Source organism: Ciconia boyciana, chromosome 1, assembly GCF_034638445.1.
Source record: "Ciconia boyciana chromosome 1, ASM3463844v1, whole genome shotgun sequence".
Taxonomy (NCBI): domain Eukaryota; kingdom Metazoa; phylum Chordata; class Aves; order Ciconiiformes; family Ciconiidae; genus Ciconia; species Ciconia boyciana.
The window spans coordinates 82,692,805-82,713,107 of record NC_132934.1 but is presented as its reverse complement, the minus strand read 5'-3'; the positions used below and the strand labels follow the sequence as shown (position 1 = coordinate 82,713,107).

At 46.6% G+C, this 20,303-nt stretch overlaps 1 protein-coding gene across 1 annotated transcript in view; it reads right to left on the bottom strand.

The window, feature by feature from the left end:
* Positions 1–18,968, bottom strand: part of LOC140646463 (uncharacterized) — a 36,835-nt gene extending 17,867 nt beyond the window's left edge. Inside the window, exon 1 of the mRNA XM_072850432.1 lies at positions 18,893–18,968. The gene's annotated coding sequence lies outside the window, so the exon portion shown is untranslated. The remainder of the gene's footprint in view (positions 1–18,892) is intronic.
* Between the last annotated feature and the right edge of the window lie 1,335 nt (positions 18,969–20,303).

Genomic DNA, 20,303 nt, shown 5'->3' with positions numbered 1-20,303 from the left:
ATCATATACACCTTAATCATGGGGACTTTCATCATCTTATAGCTTTTTAAAAAATGGAGAAAAAATTGAGTTAACTAATTGAGTTAACTCATCAGTTAACTTTGTTCCTGCTTATTTTTTTCTCATATAATCTTTAATTTTTGTTTATAATTAAAAGATAATCTTTCCTACAAAACCAGGCCAAAACTGGGATTATTCAGCAATTTGGGTTTTCCCCCCCAAGTAGCAAGTAGTTGTAAATAGTTATAATTTCAACAAACAGTACAAAACCAACAACATAACAAAGAGATATGTCCATTCAGAAAGTTCCCATGGGGCTTCTGCCACGTCTTACTGCTGTCAGCCAATAGTAAACAACTTTGGTGCTGCTAAACCGTCTTCTGAACCTGTTGAACATGGGAAGGTCCAGGACTGTCAGGAAGAAGCTCCAGCACAGAAACAAGAGAGCCTGGCAGAGCACGGAAAGTAGGAGGGTCATAAACTTGTAAGCAGCCACCTTGTCCAAGACAGGATCAACTTTACCTATGTTGTCCCCGATAGGTACATCTACCCCTCCTTTAACAAAGGTTCCATGATCACATCAGATCACTCTTGTGCTACACTGCTCTTAGCTCTTCCTGCTACGTAACCTGAGTCTCCCCTGCTACATGACTAGGAAAGTGCTGCTTATCACACCTGATACAGACAGTTTTCAAAAACAGGCTCCCCAGGAGCAGACTGTTTAGGGAAACAGGTGGTCTTGGACACAAGCTGATGGCTACAGAAGGTTTACTACTAATAAAGACAGGATGGCCTATAAAGGTCTGAATGGCAAGATCCTCAAACTCAAGCCCACGCTCTGTGGGGGGAAGAAGAGCCCTTGCTCACTGCGCTGTTACAGATGTATACAACACTGAATTTCCTTTTCTTAAGCTCAAAGACCCAGTTTCCACTTCCCTGGCTCTGTTGCAAGGGATTTGGACAGGTGAAAGGACAAGTTTAAAGCTGCATTTGGCATAGTTCCATGATGATACTGGGAGACAGGGTAGAGGGAGGTGCACAGCAGATCAACACTGGAAGCTGCCAAGTGAGATTTGTCTCATCATATTACTGCCAGGTGTTTTGCACACCTCAGGGAGAGCAAGAGAGAAGCTTTAGGAAGTGAGGCAGGAGAAGGGACAGGCAAACTTTCTGCAGAGACAGTGGGGGAGGACTTACGCATCTAGTCAGGGAAACAGTTAAGCTCCTGCTTGAAGGCTGGTTCACTGTACTGAAAGACTCAGATATCTCTGCAATAACTATTTAATGGAGATGGGAGAGAAAACAATAAAACAAGACTGACTATGCCTGTAGCCTTCACATATGGAGGAACTACATACAAAAGCTCGTAGCTACTGGAAGAGATTGCCTGTGGAGTACTGCTGTGTTATGCTCCCACTAACAGGTCAGCTTGGCCCTCCACCAGAGGAGGGCCCAGGAGACCCCCAGGAGCTGGGCGAGCCAAAGCACACTTTCAATTAGCATTTGCAGTCGGGTCAATAACATGACAGACAAGCATACAGGAGCCTATCTGGCAACTGCCAACTTCCAGCAGGCTACACAAACTCCCCCAGAAACCTCACCATTACTGATGTTGGGGCTTACTGGTCTTTCACATCTCTCTGGATCAGACGTTGAGCATGCCATCTCTCCCTCTGCTCTAACAGTACTCTTGAAGTGAGGTGGTCTGATGGCCTCTGTTTAGATAAAGCTAGCCATACTCTTCTCCCAGTAGGGCCTGGAAATCCAGGACTTCAGCTCATGTACACACAGCAGTGCTAAGCCTAACCATAGGTGACTCTGGGTGCACAAACTCACTGCAAGCTGGAACCGTGAGAGGGTGCAGCTGGCCACATGTCAGCATGAAAACAAAGGGGCAATGCTTGGCCGTGCTGCAGTAAGGAGCACAAAATTTGAGAGGAAGGTTGCCAGCTAAGCAAAACAGGACAGCAGTGAAAGTACTAGTGGACAAAGCAATTCCCGCGATGATGCACACATCCATCCACAGCTTTCCCAGATTATAAAAGGCAACGTGAATGTCATACTTCCTTCCAGTGTGGGTTACTTCACCTGAATGGAAATTACAAACACTTCTGGTTTTAAATAGAAAGTACCTCGCCTTCCCTCCCCCCCTCCTCCAACAAGCAAGAAAGGAGAAATAACAAGTGCTATCAAGCACAGACAAGCCCTTCAGCTAGCCAGGAAACAAGGTAACACAGAATTAAGTGGTGCCCTGAGATCCTTCTCCTCCTCCAAAACCAGGAAGAAATGTAGCTTTTCAGTGTGCCCCCTTCACCCTCCCCAAGCAGTGCTGGCCTCAGCTCCCACGGCAGGGCAAGCCACGCTCCCCATCCCACTCCCCCTGCCATGGGTGCCGCGGCAGCCCACACACTGAGGTTGCTGCAAACACACTCCCGGCAGAGAAAGCCCTGCCCTGCAACGACGGGCTGGGCCCGGCCACCCCGCAAGAGCTGCACCGTCAGCCAGAGACGCTCCGCAGCCTGCTGGTCGGTGCACCAGGCAGGGGCTCCTCTCCCCAGCTCGCCTCCTTTTCACCGACGCAGCAGTGAGAGCTTCTGGCCGTGAGAGGAGAAAGCCACTCACAACAACCTTTGAGCGGTGTGGACAAGGACACCAATTTTCTTATTAAAACAAAGGCTCTCCCAAGCAATCCATCACTCGGGCATATCCTTGGTGTAGAAATGCCAAAGCCAGCTTTAAGTGCTGCAGCTCAGGCAGGAAAGAGCTCTGTGTAGGCTGTAACACCCACCCGAGGGGCAACAAGGCTGCCCCGAGCCCCTTCCTGCTATCTCTGCTCGGCTTAATCATCTCCATCACACAGTTCAGATACACTTTAAAAGGAGTTGGGTCAGTGGGGGCTAGCTCAGAACCTGCCTTTCTCCATACAAAATCCAGAGCTTACCGTGCAGGGGACTTGCCACTAGAGTTACCATCTCTCCCAGGAGGCCAGGCTTTCTCTTTCAGTTTGGTGAGATGCAGGAAAGGGGTCAGTGCAACTGCTCTAACACAAAGCCTTCCTTACCACAAGTCTCAATTTTTATTTTGATACAGCTACTCATGCCATGCTTAGGCCTGCTTTCTCAGCTGGATGCCCCCTCCATGAGAGAGATGCCCACTGCCTGTATTCCTCTGCAAAGAAACAGTTACCAATCCTCACACACCACCCTGGGCTGCTCTATCACTGTACAGCCCATTGAGAGAGGTGAAGGAGTGAGGTCAAAACTCCTGAGCTCACGAAGAGATTACACAGAGCACTAGAGATAAGAATGAAGGAGGGAAATAACATTACGTGGGGACAGTTTTGAGGTTAGGGAGAGAAGACGGAGCTTGCTGAAGGAAAGAACACATAGAATAAGAAAAGCAATCTAAAAAGTTATGTGCCAAAATAATGTAAAGTGTACTGCTGTGCTGAATGGTCTACGTGCTGCTAGTACTCTGGGAACTAGGAGTCACCTTAAGTGTTTTGGGCAAGGGGAAAAAAACCCAAACTCGTCGATAGTACCTGATCTCCTGGTACTCCTGGCATCTGAGCTGCTACTGAAGCTCAGGAAAAGTGAATGAGACCTCCCGATCACACTGGTGCAGACAGTTTGCCTGAGTTTTAACACTCCCAGTAGCGTCTCGCTAGCTTTCACTCATGGTAGGCACACTCAAGATATACTGAACCTATTAATTATCTAACAATTCACTAACTGAGAAAAAAATAAGGATACCTTTCCTACATTCATTTCCATTTAAGTGGATTATAATACTTAATGCTAACTTTAAAAAAAAAACAAAAAAAAAAGCCAAAGAAACATTTTGGGTAGAACAAAATTTCACCTTGGAAGTTGCTACTGAACATTTGCCAAACAGCAAGTGTAGACCATGGCTTGGATTGCACATTGCACTTCCCAGAGATGCAATAAAAATCATTCAGTCTTAAGATAAAATGGGGCCACCTGTATATCAAAAAACCTGGTTCACTTTAAGCAGAGCTTAAGTTTTATATTCATAAAAGCACTGAATAAGCTTTGATACTCTGCAGTCTTCTGGTATGGGAACAAACAAGAATGGTGCGTAGTTCTCACTGCTGTAGCTTAGTGGAAAGACTATTGACACTACTGGGCAGAGAGAGGAAGAATTCCCTCAGTGAAAACAATGTACAGAGTCACTGCAAGTTGCTCTATGCAGGTCTCTACAAACTTTGGGGATGGAGAGATGACTGACAGAAACACCTGGGGCACAAAAGGACACAAAGACTTCCAAGAAGTAAGCTATGATGTGCAGTCTTGGCTGCTAAGAGCATGCTATATACATTCCTAGATAGCAGGTTTGCTATAAACCAGAGGAGTTCTCAGTTTCTCTTTAAAGAGGATCTAGACGGGAGAAATCCTCCAGTTAGCAGCAGAAATTTCGTAGTCTCTTACTATGCTACAGAAGCCTGAGCCAGAATCCCACGCTGCTGTTTTTGAGTCTCAGATTAAAGAATGCTAATGTTTGCACCAAACCATTTTGACAGATGCAAATGCCATTAAAACATCAAAAGGCTTGGAAACACACTTGAAAGCTTGGCCTTGCCCAGACTGCACAGTGGAACCATTGCTGAACACACTTGTTGTCACGTTACCTGTACCAGTCCTGAGCACAGTTAAGCTACAGACAGATAAGGATGAACAATATTCAGCAAACTGAACTGGGACAAACTGTCCTCCCCTGCAGAAAGGGCCTCTGAAGTTACCCTGTCTGATGTTCCTGGCAAACACGTAATATAACCTCTTTCACAGCCGGATCAAGTTCCACCTTGAAAACTGTAAGATTTCTTGCTGCTATTACTGATAGCTGTCAGAGCCCTACAGGACAGAAGATAGGAAGTTGGAACATTTTAGCAGTATGGGACAACTGATAAGCTACACAGCAAAATATACCCAGCCATAAATATACTGGCAAAATGCCACTTTTGTATCAATAGGTAAAGCATATCCTATGCAACCAAAGCAATTCCTAAAATACCAACAAAACTGCACTTGTACGCATACCATGCTAATGACTTCTACCAGCACAACTTCATCGGCCATAACAGCTATTCCTACAGCAGAAACCTGTACCATTTATCTGGCTTCAGTATTGTTAGTACCATCAACTGGAGATAACAATAAAAAGTTGTTGGTATCAACATTCCATGAGATAGCAACAACAACAAAAAAATAAAAATCTTGAACACATTTGTCCTCATTTTGTGCTTTTAGAATGTATGTTTTCAGCCTTAGCTCCCCATAGCATTTTTAATTACCTTAGGACTCCAGTAATGAGATTTATTAAAAAATGTGAAAAAAAATGTTATGAGACTTGTATCGTAATCAAAAATACTTGGCAATACTGTAACAGTGATTCAGCTTTGTAATGAAAACTGCAGCTAAAGGGGGAAAAAAAAAAAAAAACATCCATCCAAACGGTATGTAGGGATGTGTGTGGGGAAAACAGATTTTGGTACAACCCTCCCCTAGCCCAGCTTTTCAGGGAACAAACCATTCTTTCTTGGAAATGTAATTGGTGTACTTAGATCGAAGAACCTAATAAGCACAATGAGACATGTTTGCTATTGGGAGCAAAAAGTATTAGATAGAAATAAAATGTTGTAAGAAATGTAAATGTGGGAAAGCACCAGCAAGGACCCCTTCCCGCTCCCCGTGGAAAAATAGCTCCACACACCCAAAGCCACAGGAATTGTGTGGGTGCTGAATAGGAAGGTACTAATGCAAACACATGGAGAACTTGTTGTTACTCACGGCGTAACGCCCGCATGGCCAACTGGCATAGGTTTATTGTGAGCATCACAATATTTTCTGTTTTTCATATAGTCCCACTTCCTAGAATCATGTGGTTATGTGAGAATTTTGGCTTGCAATTAAGAAACATGCGTGTCTGGCCTTTAATGGGTGTGGAAAAGGCCTGAAAAACAAAGTATGGCTCAAAAATTAGATCTTGCTGTCTGGGTTTATCTTAATTTTTTAAGCCAAAATGCTAAGCCTTAACTTGTGACTAACGAGAGCAAGGGCAACTCCCCTTTCCCCCTCTACCCGATTACTGTTTTTCAGCACTTGGGACTGATGACACTGAACTTGTTTGCAGAGTATTTAGACCTGATCCAGTGAGCTACACGAGCTACCAGAAACTAAAAGACTGGCAGAGAAATATGCTGTGGTATAACTGGGTTAATGACAAATAATCAAATTCGTCAGGCCCAATTTAGGTATTTGCAATTATTCTGCAAAGTTCATCTGTTTATGGACCAGCCCTAAAAAGATGTAGAGCTCCTTCAATTCCTTGTGCCGCTGCTGACTGTACAAGCCATTCAACACCATCTGGAATCAGGTCCTAATTAATTTTGATTAAGACTTGACGCGGTGCCCTGAAATCCAGAACAGATTAAGGCAATACGCATCCAGGTTGCTGCCACCTTCTCCCATGTGCCAGTGTGCACATGACCATACGTGAGCCAGCTCAGGGAGTTATCTAGCCAAAAAAACAACCCAGAAGCAGAGTGATGTGAGCAGCCATAAAGGCTGCATCAACTGACACCGGAGAAAAAAAACCACAACGATAAATAAAGGTAAATAAAACAGCCCCCTGCAGTAGCTGTACTTGCAGATGTACATGCTGTAGCAGCAACTACAACGAGGTGACAGGAACAAGAGGCTGGGTGACGGGCCAGTGAGCGGGAAAGCAGAAACCTGGACTTAGACCTAAGTTACAGTGAAACCACACTCAGGATCTACAAGCAAGTCCCTGACGCTCCAGCGTAGGTGTCTTGCCGCGCGTGACTGCCAAGCACTTCAAACGCAGGAACAGGTGCACCCTCGCCAGCCCACACAGAACAGAAGCAGCAGAGCAGGGAAATTTTACATTTTGAGTACTGACCCTCTGCTAGTAACATATTTTTTTGCTACCCTTCCAGGTTAGAAGCAGGCACTATGGGAAGTGGGATACGCTAATCGGATTTACAACCATTTCCAGAGGAGCCATTATTTTAGGGTTTAACATTACCTTGTCTCATTGTTGCCACTGACTCTACCATTCCCATTGTCCTGGTTTCAGCTGAGATAGAGTTAATTTTCTTTATAGTGGCTGGTATGGGGCTACGTTTTGGATTTGTGCTGGAAACAGTGTTGATAATACAGAGATGTTTTAGTTGTTGCTGCACTAGTCAAGGACTTTTCAGCTTCCCATGCTCTGCCAGGTGCAGAAGCAGCTGGGAGGGGACACAGCCAGGATAGTTGATCCAAACTGACCAAAGGGCTATTCCATACCACATGATGTCATGCTCAGTATATAAAGCTGGGGAAGAAGAAGGACCAGGGGGGGACATTCGGAGTGATGGTGTTTGTCTTCCCAAGTAACCGTTACGCACGATGGAGCCCTGCTTTCCTGGAGATGGCTGAACACCTGCCTGCCCATGGGAAGTAGTGAATGAATTCCTTGCTTTGCTTTGCTTGTGTGCATGGCTTTTGCTTTACCTATTAAACTGCTTTTATCTCAACCCTCGAGTTTTCTTACTTTTGCTCTTCAGATTCTCTCCCCCATCTCACCAGGGGGGAGTGAGCGAGCGGCTGCGTGGTGCTTAGTTGCCAGCTGGGGCTAAACCACGACACCCGTGAACCTAAATGCAGCTTTCTCTCCTCAGCAAAGGACTGGCTATAAAAGGACATTGCATGGCAGCCAGCTCAACTCAAAGGAGCCAGCCCCCTGTGAACAAGTCTGAAAACATTAGTAACAACATGAAGGAGATGCTAGGGAAAGCCCTGGAAACCTCCTCAAACCTCCTGCAAAGTCTAGCATGGAAATACTCCAAATGGAACAGGAGGGGAAGGCATTTTTGTGACCTTGTCTTTCAAAAAAAGTGGTGAAAAATTATATAAATCAGGGTTTTAAATGGTGTAACTGATATACAACAATCTCGTGAAATGCTTTTTATAACTAGCTTCATCAATTACCACTACCTTATTTCAAAGTTTATAGTAGTAATTACAGCTCATAGATGTTGTAGTTAAGATTTAGCATTAGTTCCTAATACTGTAATTAACACAGCATATTATAAAAATTAAAAAAAAAAAAAGTAGAGCCCTACAGGCACAACCTTAAAAAAAAATTAAGAAAGAGCACAGCCAGATCAACAATACTGATATTCTCTATTTCAGCAATATTTCCCCTTATTTGTCAATGGGCAAAAAATATGCCCACTTACTTTCACATGCAGTACCACTCCAAGTATGTATTAATTTAAAGCATAGCTTTTATACCAGCTTAGAAATATCACTAGCATTTCTATGATGCACTAATTACAATATTTTTCCCATTTTAATAATTATATGAGTTTCAATGAATAAGGAACAGATTACAGGTATTTTAATCCTCCCTCCATTTTCATTTTTCTGCATATGAATGAGGGGGCAGAGTCTGCTTCCCACCACCACCCTTCAAGATTTCCTAAAATAGTACTCCTTGATGGCTCCATGGCTCTTCAGATATTAGCTGTGCAATTAAAATCCTGAGATTGGCCTTTGGTAGTCTTTGAAGACATCAACTCTGACTCTTGACTGGCCTATGGCTTCCTTTTCCTCAACCCCGTGGCATGTAAAACTACCTCTCTCTTTCCCCTCCCAGATGGCAATGCAGAGGAGTAAAATCAAATCTGTGTGCCTTAAATTCACTCCATGCTCATAGCTTCACTGTGCTAGTGAGAAATTAGAGCATGAGGCAATTTTAACTCCTAACAGTCACCGTGACTAATAGTGTAATACAGACCCGATACAATTTCCTTTACCTCTTTCATGACACAATCACAAAATAATGCCAGCTCTAGCCGAGGAATGCAAAGTCCTCGGTACACTTGTGTCCACCAACCTACGCAAGTGTGCATGCTATATTCTCACTGAAGTTGTGCATACTTCAGTATGAATGAGAAACTTCCCCTGGGAAGCTATAGGCACCAGCTAAATGAAATCTAAGACTCAGCTTGCTGTCTTTCCCATTACCTGCAACACGCTTTGATCACTGGGGCATAAACAAACACATATACATCCCATTTCTCCCAAGTTCAATGAGATACAGCAGAGTTCCTCCACTTCAACCTCACAGGCAGCTCTCAGTCGTAACCTCTGACACTGCCCATCAAACTCACCTGAACAGGTTTATCAGACTTGGCACACAGCAAACTGCTTCACTGCGCTTACAAAAAATCACTACAGGCAACAGCAAAGAGCAGAATCTGGTACGATCATTGTAGCTTGGGAAAGCTAAGAGCAACAGAGGTGCTTGAAGGGGGAAGGATTGGGAGGGTACCAGGAATCGGGGCAGGGGTGTCAGTGGACCACGCCCAAGAGGGAGGGAAGAGTCAGAGCTCTCCTTCTTAGAGTCTTCTTCCCAAACACCCTCCTGGATGGAAAAGGGGTCTTCAGTCTCTCCTCTGCCAGACTGATGCACTGGGGGAACCCAGCTTTCAGCACAAATGTTTGCCGACTATTACTTAACCCAGCACCTCACCTCTGCCATGTGTGACAGCCAGCTGGCCAGCACATTAAGTGGACAGGAAGGGGCACAAAGTGAGTGACTTTTGCAAGTCCTCAGCTCAACAGGACAGAAGAACTGCAAGTGAGGCAGAGAGCTGAGGACAAGGCGAGAAGACAAGCGAGGTCCCACCCTTGCAGCAGGCTGAGCGAGAGGCTGAGGCAGCGGTCCTTGCCTAGGAGGGGCAGCAAAGCAGGAAGGTTTAACAACCTGAGTCCAGCTACTGTTTTATGAGCAATGGCTCTGCCTTTGCTCGGTGGCAGATCCTGCAGTGCTGACAGTTGTATCTGGCTACGACTCACTGCCACGAGGCTGCTGAAGTGAAGAACAGCGACACACGTCTTGATGTGACAAACCTACTCTGTCACCCTTGGCAGCACTTTATGCAGGAGGTATGATGCAGATCACAGTAGAACGGTTCCCAAGAAGCAATCACATTAAAGAAGGTGTAATTACAGCTATACCCACAGCAGGAGGTATCAGCATTACTGCTTTTGTCACACACATGGGAAACACCCTGCGCTCTGAACTTTTGGCTATTCCTTCTCTATCTTCTGTTAGGGTAAATGCTAGTAAAGATGCACCCATAGCACTGCTGTTTCAAGTCTTGCCTCTACTAAGAGCTACAGCTTATGAACAGTGAAACAGTTACGGTCACCTAGAAATTTCAAGCTAGTGGGTCCACAAAGGATAACTGTTATCATCAGTAACATAATACAGGCCAAAATGGGAACATGCACATTAGGATACTAGGAGCTCTCCTTCCTTCAATTCCCCACTGCAGTCATTCATTAAAAGAAGTATCTACAGAAGGCTTAGACTATAACTAGTTTTTTTTCAAGGCAACCAAGAACTGTGGCTTCATCCCCAGACCTCATCCAGCAGAATCGCTAGTTCCTAATTCTGGCAGTTTCCAGCAGTTTCTGCCCATCTGAGGGTCATCTGTGCAACTGAGGTAATACTAACCCCTCCTACCTCACAGACATACTCTGAGGATTAGTCAGGGAGTGGCTGCTCAGTGCACTGAATATGCAAAGCCCTGTTATAAACTCTGTATCTGAGTGCAACCGTAAGCAAAGTCTTATTTAAGCAATCCCTTCACCAACAAAAATATATTGACCGCCCATTCTGTTCCTTCCTCCTGTGTCTTTTGCCTCCAAGCTCTTTGAGATATATGTTACTAAGATATTTTCCTTTTGTGCTGCAGAGATGCTTAGTACAAACAATAGACACATTTTTCGCACAAAGTAGTGTCCATAATTAGTTGTTTCAGCTCATTTTGAATCAATGTTACTCTGGTATCATACTCATTGTACTGTAGGGATCTCACTGCCCAGTCAATGAAAGCCCCTGCCCCATAACCTCACATGCGTCAGATGTTCACAGTTGTCTGTTTCTCACTGTGTCCACATTCAGGTGAGACCCCTTCTGCAATTCCATCTATTTTATGAGCTTAGGACATATAGCATTGGTTATTTCTTGCCACCTCTAAGCACAAAACTATCTCTCTACCAAACTGTTCTTTAAAACCAAGTTGGTGTTTTTTGCACATGCTTACCCTGACACTTCTGTATTTAGCTCCTGCATCTGTTAGTACATGATTTTTTTTTTCTTTAAATGTACTTTGTTCACTCTTTTCCATTGTCACAACCAAACTTTGTACAATGCTGTCTTTTAAATTAACTTATCAAAGGAAACATGCTAGTAAAACATAATAAATTTCAATGCAGATTTGCTTTCATATTGCCTTGCTGAACTTCAGGCTTCTGTTCATGCCAGTTTTCATTGCACATGCAATCCAGCAGATCTCATCTTTTCTTGTTCTGTTCTTTTTAAAAGTCATTTTGCTATGACTATCAGAGTTAATCCATTTTTCCTCTTTCACACTCGGATGCCTGTTTTCATGCCTTTGATATCACTATTATTACACACTCAGCAGCTGAATAAGTAAAAATGATGCTGCCTACAGAACCAAGGAAAAATGGCTGTGGTATGTCTGATAACACCCATTGGGCAACTCAGCTGTCATGATTTTTCTATACACGCAGCCACAATTTCAGGCTGCTTTTTATGGCTCTGACCCTCCCTTGTGACTGGTCAGAGCACACATTACAATGACATAACTGGCATGCCTGGCCTTGCTCTTCCAGGATAAGGCACATTTCATTCCTCCAGCATATGTCCAAATTGCTCATCTTCCTTTCTCTGCACCTCTCTGAAATGAAACAGCTCAGTTTACTCATTGTGCAGGGGCAGGAAGATAAGGTAGACTGCATGAGCAATGTCAGAGGAAGACTGCCTTCCCAGATGGCACAGGACTCAGACTGAAATGAGCAGCGTTGACCCTGTGCCTACAGGAACACCTTATAGCTTCCCTTTCAGTCCCCCCACGTGCACTAAGAGAACATACCGTCTTCCCAGTGGTGCCCAGGGATGAGGAAGAGAGCGACAGTGCAGTCATGTATTTCCCATCCTTCAACACAGTGCCAGATGTTGTTAAGAAATTACTGGGCACCTTGAGGAGTAAACTCATCTCTCTCAATCACTTGCACATTTAGGAAAACAGGCCATGACCCATAATTTGCTATAAAAACAGGGATACTCCCACTTCTCTTTGCCTATCTCCCCACAGCATCCTCTTTCTGCCCAGAGGTTTGTCATAGTGTAGAGTCTTGACACAGTTGTGTGCTGTATTGCAGCCTCCTCAGTGCTACCCCCCACTGCCCTTCCTGAGCCTCTTTTTGCCTATACCGGAAACATGCCTTTCCAGGAGAAAACACCTTTCCTGAGGAGGGATAGAGGTGCATCATTCTAAAAACACCCATAAGATCCATCAGCTATATTGTACTCAGACTTAAGCCTGAAATATCTCTGTGTGCAAAGTGAGTTACAGAAAAAGAGATGCAGAGAAGTAACAAACAATGGGAAGAGTTATTTCAGCCATCTGCAATACCAACAATCAGGACTAAATTCTTGCCATTCTAAATATGGTACAGCAAGACACCATTGCTGTCCTGCAGGGCTGGCAGTATACTCAGAACATCTCTTCTCCTACAAATCCAGCAACAGAGGGGAGAGAGATACACACCCCACCTTCTCAACATCACTATGCAACCTGACAGTCCTCACCTTTAAAAACAGACAGTGATCTCAGAGTGCTTCAGAAAGGAGATCGACTCAAATGTTGCAGCTAGATTACATTTCATAGGTCTAGAGTTACCCTCAGACGCCTGCACTATGGAATACCTACAGTAAAATTTCTGCATCTAAACAGAAGCTCAGGCTTAATCCATGCCAAAAGGATTTTGCCTAGAGATCAGACCCACTGAAGACACACCTATAGCATCAGAGCTTTTCTAGGTACCAGTATGGCTATGGCATCCTTCCTTCTATGAAATTAAGTATACCAGCAAAGCTATACTCTTACAAGTGTACTCTTACAAAGTTTCCACTAGCACTCCCCCACAGGACAGGAATCTAATAAAGATGTAAGAGCCCAGTTAAGATTTACCCTATTCAAAGAATATTTGCAGACACTTTTGATTGTTACATCTGTAAATTATTGCAAGTATAAAGCATACATACCATAAAGCTTATGCATGCTTATTTTTTGTAGCTGCCCAGCAACACTCTGGGCAAAGCATCTTCTTCTTACCACCCCTCCTCCCACTAGTGGTGTATGTGTTAGTTTAACACTGATCTGGACATTTATTTCTATTATTAATTGAATATGCAAGTGTAGCCATTGCAGCCACCTTGTGGCAGCTGTGAACAACGACCACATCCAACAGGTTACAGGTCTGCTTGTAACCCAGACTCGGGCCTTGCGCCACAGGTCCCCTGATTATCTCAGGGCTCCTGCGATCTGAACAAATCGTGCCCTGACATGACCAGGAACCTAATCCCCTCCCCTCTAGAGGGGTGTATTTTGGATCCTCAAACTCTACTGTTGGATTCGTTGATGAAGTGGCAGCCATTCCTCATGTCTCCTCCTCCAGTCACACCCTGTGCAAGGCTGCGTCTGCTCACCAGCGTATGACTGCCCTGCCCATGGGTGGCACATGCAGGGGACCACCAGGCTTGTGGATCCCTCTGGGCACCACCTCAGCCTGACCCAGGTAAGGATTTCGGAAATTTTGCGTATGATCAGCAGCAGGAACTCCAGTGCCAAATGCACTTGGAGCACCAGCAAGGCCATGGGCAGTGGACCTCACACACTGAGCACCTGTGTGCAGCTAGATGTTCGATTTGAGACTACAAAGAGGTAGTTTGACGTCTGAATGTCACACACTTCTACGTAACTAACTGCAAATAGGATACATTCACAGGAAGCTAATTTATGGCCAGCTCATCTTCAATGCAGTGTTCTCTCAGCAGCAGGTTCACACGCTTCCTCCCACTTCAGTTCACTTCTTGTATACTATCCAATTATAGTTTCTATAGCCACTCTTCCTCAACCTCTTCTAGCATCAGAACACCCTCTATTTTGTATACATTGAGATATGCGTATCTATTTACATACGTACATTTGTACACGTCATGGTAATCACATTCCCCCCTTCTAAATTTTTCCCACTATCAAAACCAATAGGCCTCCCCCTGACATTGCACTGAACTTGTACTAAAGTCATGGGAATTTCTTCTTTGACTTCATCTAGCTGTAATCCAGCCCCCACACCATGAGCTCAAAACTAGTCTCCACCACAGGCTCAGTTCGTCTCCTGCAGTGTTCAGCATTGCACTTGAAGGAATGGCATTTAAAACAATAGATGGGGAATAGGTTTTGTGCCAGCAAACTAATTCCACTAGAAGAGCAAGAAAGCTGGAGTCACTTGTTAATGGAGGAGACAAGATTAATGAAGCTCTCCCGAAAGGGTATCCCAGCTGGCTCAGGCACTGGAAACCACTGAGAACCTCACATCAAGAACACACAAACACATTAGCTTGCAACTTTTCTGCACTGATGAACCTTTCATAGGTATTAGTACATCACAGCCAAGGCACAGACCTTCTTCTTTGTACATTAAATGCTCTTTCCCACACAGTGTATCTCCAACACACACTTCTTGACCAAAGACATAAATGCACCTGACCTAAACCCAGTCTTCGCTAAACCCAGTTCTCTCAAGTCACACAACAGAGTTAACCTGGGCTACTGAGCAAATCAGGGCAGCTATTCTCACATATCTGCTGCAAAGGGAAGGTGAAAAAATACATTAGCTTCCATTAAGATTTACGGTAAGGTGTGCTTGTGACAATTCCTGTATCTCAAGCCTTAGTTTCACAAGCTCTTCAGCTTGCCAAAAGGAGTCCCATCCTCTGCCCTCCTTATTCCCACCCCCACACTGCCCGCTCTCTTCTGGCAGTATAGGCATGCGTGTGGTCTCACAATGAACCAGAGCAGGGAACCGATGTGGGATGACAACAGGTAGGCATGAGGGCTTCTTTCAAAGGCAGTGCCAGCTGAGAGGATTTGTGCAATCACAGCCTGTTTATCTGAGCGCGGAAATGTGGGAACTAAATGTACGATTCCCTCTTGCATCTAATCCAGCAGAGGCATGGAGCAGCTATTGAAAGAGGTAGTCCCTCTCCACGTTTCGCATGCCCAGTGGCATGCTACCCTTCTGCGTCAGACCTAGCACCATCTGGCCACAAAGCAGGCTGATCCATCTTCCAGACCCAAAAATAATATTTTTTCTTTACGGAAGGGGCTTAATCTTCAGTTGGTGCAGTGACTGAACTGATTTGAGTCCACTCAGTCACTAGATCCGATCCAAGGGAAGCAGCAGGAGCTTGCAGTCAGGACTGGATGAGAAATGGATCGTTACTTCAGCAGCAGCCTGTAGTTACACTGGATTAACTATCACGTGAAGCCATACTCCAAGCAACACAAATTATTCAATTACATTTCTCTGAAAGCCCTGTCTGCACACAGACACCACAGCCAGGCGCACTTAGCCGCTGCTCTAAATCATACCAGTCACCCTATGACTACGGCTCCATGATTGCCTCTTCCCAGAAGCAAGAGGTTAGCACGGATAACAGCTGTAAGCTTGCGGTACAATAGGCCATCTTTTTCCTGGAATGTGTCATCCTGGCAGCAACAGGCTCTGTAATCTGGCATGAAAATTTGTAGCAAGACTTTGTGGTTAGGAACCAGGCTGGACAGATTGAGATAAGAAATTAGTGAGGGTAATCAGCCATTGGAATAATTTACCTGGGGAACCAGTGCAGTCTATCACTTGATATCTTGAAATCAAGACTGGGTACTTTTCTAAAAGAATTTTGGATTTGATGCAGTGATAACCAGCTGGGAATGTAAATACCTGCTGGGGGTCAGAATAAGGCATCTGTCCCCAAATGGCTCATACTAGGAACATCAACTGTGTGATCACCTCACAGAAGAGGGAAACAATTTCTCTCTGTACAGCCCAAGTGCTGAAACAATAAAGCACAACTATATTTGCACTGAAGTAACTTAAGTACTTCATTAAAAGATACAACAGGAGTTCAGTGAGGAGCTGCAAAGCTGAAAGGAATTACAGAACTCACCAGGCATGACTACTGAAATAAGCTAGCTATGTATAGTTTAGCTAAACAGTAACTAAGCAGCCAACATCAAACTGGAAAAATACTAATGACAGAAAGCATAGTAACTCTTAGAATCCAATATTCTTGGAAAAAAAGGTGATTCCAATCATGAGTTTGAAATCCCTTGCAGGCTGTTTCTTAAATTTTGCCTGGAATAACCATGGAGAGTGAACGTAATTTACATGAATACAAACTAATTAAATAAAACAGCCCACTTTAAACCAGACTCCAAAGTAGAGTATGTTAAAAAAAAAAACCAAACCCAAACAAACCCCTATAGCAAAATTTGGCCCTTTATGTCTAGAAAGCACTTGAAATCAGTGAACTGTAAGAAAGGATAAGACTCAATACAACAAGAGCAAGAACATCTACCTAAAGTTACCAGGGTGAAATAAAAAAAAAGTCCCAGGGAACAGACTCTTAGCACCAAAACCTATCAGGATGCACAAGAGGTTCCCAGAGGAAGTACTTGTGTCCCACTATTTCAGACAGCAGGAACAGGGGGCTTCAGCAAGAGCACGAACCTCAAGCCTAGCTGCCTGTTGTCACTAGCAGTCAGATCATATAACCCCACTCACAGATTTATCAGGATCGCTAGGCGATCCTGATAAATGTAATTTGTACTGTACAGACAGTACAGTACAAATGCTACCCTCAATCGCAAGTTGGCAAAATGAGGTTCTACACGGAAGCCAGCTGAGCTGTTCCAAATATTAACAATAACTGAGAATTAAGAAGAATTCAGATTTGGTACAACTTCAAGTCTGATTTACAGATGCCTCCTCCTCACCCAATTCAGTCGCAGTTCTGAAATCTGGGTCACCCATACATTATTCCTCCAAACAAAGCCACCTCCCTCCCATGCAACCCTTTAAAAGGACTCTGCCCTTATCCAAACTATCTCCAACAAGCCATTTAGGTTACGAGAAACTCCAAAACACCAGAGAATCAGGTCACAAAACTTCAACAACACATTACGAATGTGGCTTGGTCAGAGAGGAACAGGCACGCAGCTCAAGAAGTCAACAGCATCCACATCCAGCAGCTCCTTGCCAAAGTCTGCAACAAGTCAACACAGACAAGTTGAGCTCAGATCTCCTTCCCTGACCCTGTATTCCCTACCAGGTTTGATCCAGTTCTCATCCAACCTCTGGGAATAAATGAAGCATCAAGCACAAGGATAGCATGGGTGCTGGGGGGAGGATGGGTCAGGCCAGAGCCGTGAGAGGTCAAAAGCCCCCCAGCAAGTCGTTCAGGGCGCTGAGGTTGCCATCAGAGCTGCTCCAAAGCAGCTGTGGGAACGAGACGGGAAGCGAGCAGCAGGCAGGTATCTCGCCTGTCGTTCCTCTGCCTTCCCTCCGTGACAGGCCATAAAAGTCACGAGGCGCCAGCCAGCAGAGCAAGGAGGAAAACAACAAGGTGTCCAGAGTTCAAGCACAGCCTCGAGACTCCCGGGCCCCGGCCACGGGCAGCCCGGCTGGAGCTGAAAACCCAGCGAACACCGTGGGATCTCGCTCCTGCGTGGGAGGCACCATTTCTGCGGGAAGAGGCTCCAGCTGCTGGCAGCTGAGCCCGGGACCAGGCCTGTGCTCTGGGCTCTACCTGCTGCCGGCAGCTGAACGAGGAGCAGGGAGGGGGACGGGCGCTGCTGGCGGGGCGCGGAGCCGCGCCGTCCCGCACAGGCCGCCGCGAAGGCTGCGGCCCCCCGGGGCCTGCCCCGGGGCCGGCGGAGAGGCGCCCCCTTCGCCGCCCCCTCTGGAGGCACCGGCCCGCCAGGGCTCACGCAGCGTCCTCCCGGCGGGAGCGGCTCCCCGGGGCTGCGGGCCCCGACGGCGGCCCTCCCCGCGCACCCACACCTGTGCGCCGCGGGCCCGGCCCCGCGGAGGAGCGCAGCAGGCCCGCCTCGGGAGGGACGAGCGCTCCCTTCCCCGAAGATCCCTCCTCCCCGTCCCCCTCGGGTCCTAAAATGGTGGAGCCCTCCCTCCCCTTCTCCCCCCCGCTCCCCGAGCCTGCCCGCCGCCCCGGCCGTGGGGGGCAGCCGCCCCTCCGGCCCGGCCCGGGCTCCGCGGGGATCCGGCGCCAGGCCCGCGCCTCACCCCGCCTCTCCCGGGAACACGGCAACGCCGCTCCCGCCGGGCCGGGCCGGGCCGCACCGCCCCCGCCGGCCGCCCTTACCTGCGCCGGCCTCACATCGCCGGGCCGGGGCCAGCGCTGCCCCCCCCGGCGCCGCCGCGGCCCCCCGCCCTCGGCAGCCGGCAGCCGTCTCCCCGCCGCCCGCGGGGCCGCAGGTATGTCATGAGTGCCGAGGCTCCCAGGTGAGCCGGGCACACCTACAGGAAGGCAGGCGGGCCGCCCTGATTGGCGTGCGGGGCGCAGCCGGGCCGGCAGCGGGCCGCGCTCCGACGGCGCGGGGCAGGGCGCAGCCGCCGCCGAAGGGACAGCGCGGGACGCGGCGGCGGCTCCGTCCCCGGCCGGGCGCAGCCCTCCGCGCCCCCTGTCCGTCCGAGGGTAAGGGGTTTTGCCTTTTTTTTAATTGCAACGGGGGCGATAACTGCGTCTCCCCCGGGTTTGGGGGTGAAAAGGCGCTTAGCGCTTGGTTGCTCTGCCTCCAGGGCAAAAGCAGAGCGGGTGCACCTGACCCACTGATCCCAGGTGCCCGGACTGGCTCAAGAAACAGAGGGGCTTTTTATTATTTTTTTTAATTTTTCTTCATTACCTGAGTCTCTTGTTTTCCCGCTCCTTAAGGTCACTCCTTAACTTTGCATGCGTGAACCCTCCTGCCTTGTATTTCCTCCCAACAGGCAGCCGGGGTTTTAAGGAAAAGCGCCGGGTCTTGGGAGAGTCGTCGTCGCTACACGTGGCGGGGCTTTGCCTCTGCAGCAGCAGACCTCAGAGATCTCAAGATTACGTCCTAGATCGTCAAATAAATGTAAATGAATTAAACACCTGGATTCAGAAGAAATTGAGCGAGATGTGGGTAGAAAAATTCTGTAGGTTGTATTAAAAATCTGAATCCACAGCTACCATTCTCAGGCATCCTGCATCTCCTAGGTACACAGGTAAATATCCTGAGGAGCCCTACCTGCATCAAAGCTTTCTCTGGTTGTTGTGCTCAGCTGTGGACTGAAAGGGGACAGCACATCAGTTGCCAATAAAGGAAATTCTGTCCCTGTCTGCCAGCTTGACTGTAGCGATAGGGGCACACAGTCTGTAGGGAGACTTCCCCCACGTGGAAGAGTGGAACAGAGCCTCGCAGAGAAAAGGCATAAATAAAGGGAAAGAAGAAAAGGGGAGGACAACTAGATACAAGACAACATGCGTTTGGGAGTAGCAGGAAAAAGGGAAACCCTGACACAACTGATTATTGTGATCATTAAAAAAAAAAAAAGGAGCAAATTCAGAAGTTTTGGGGTTTTCATTCCATGGCAAAATAAACAGAGAAGGCTGCTTGGTTCTCCAGTGCCCCAGTTTTATTATTTGCAGCATAGATGCCTGGATTTGCTTAAAGAAGTACAGGATTTATGTGAGAATGCACTTTACTGCAGTATAGATCTTTGCTCACAAAGAATGCAAGGTGAGCAAAGAGTAATGCTAGACAGGTATCTGAGGAAGGAATTACCTTTATCATATTTTCTGTATCCTCAAATTGATATCCAGTGCCATCTCTTTGCTGAGTCTTTTTTTCCTAATCATTTCATGAGGCTTGCAGGTGTGTATCCTCCAGGATGTACTCCAAAGAGTTCAGGAAAAGAGAAGGGGGGGCTTGTCCCAATCACTAGAGAAATCCTGTGCCCCACACTCAGGCAGTTCTCAACTCTCCCTTCCCTGCATGACCCATGCGGGGTCTCCCAGGCAGGAAAACTCCCTCCAGAAGCAGCACACTGAAAGCTCTACCCAGCGAGTGACAAAATCGTACTAGTGCTTGCTTCTGCTTTCTAATTCAATTAATACTTTCATTCATTTCTGCGGATGAAGTATTTCACCACAGTGGATCAGCTTCTGCAGTTGAGATTCCTATTCCACATCACTGTGTTTACAGTCAATGGAGAGGAAAGGGATGCTTCAAATTCCCACAAGCCAAGAGACTGGGGAAATCAGCTCTGGATCATGTCTCTCTTGGGTTGGTG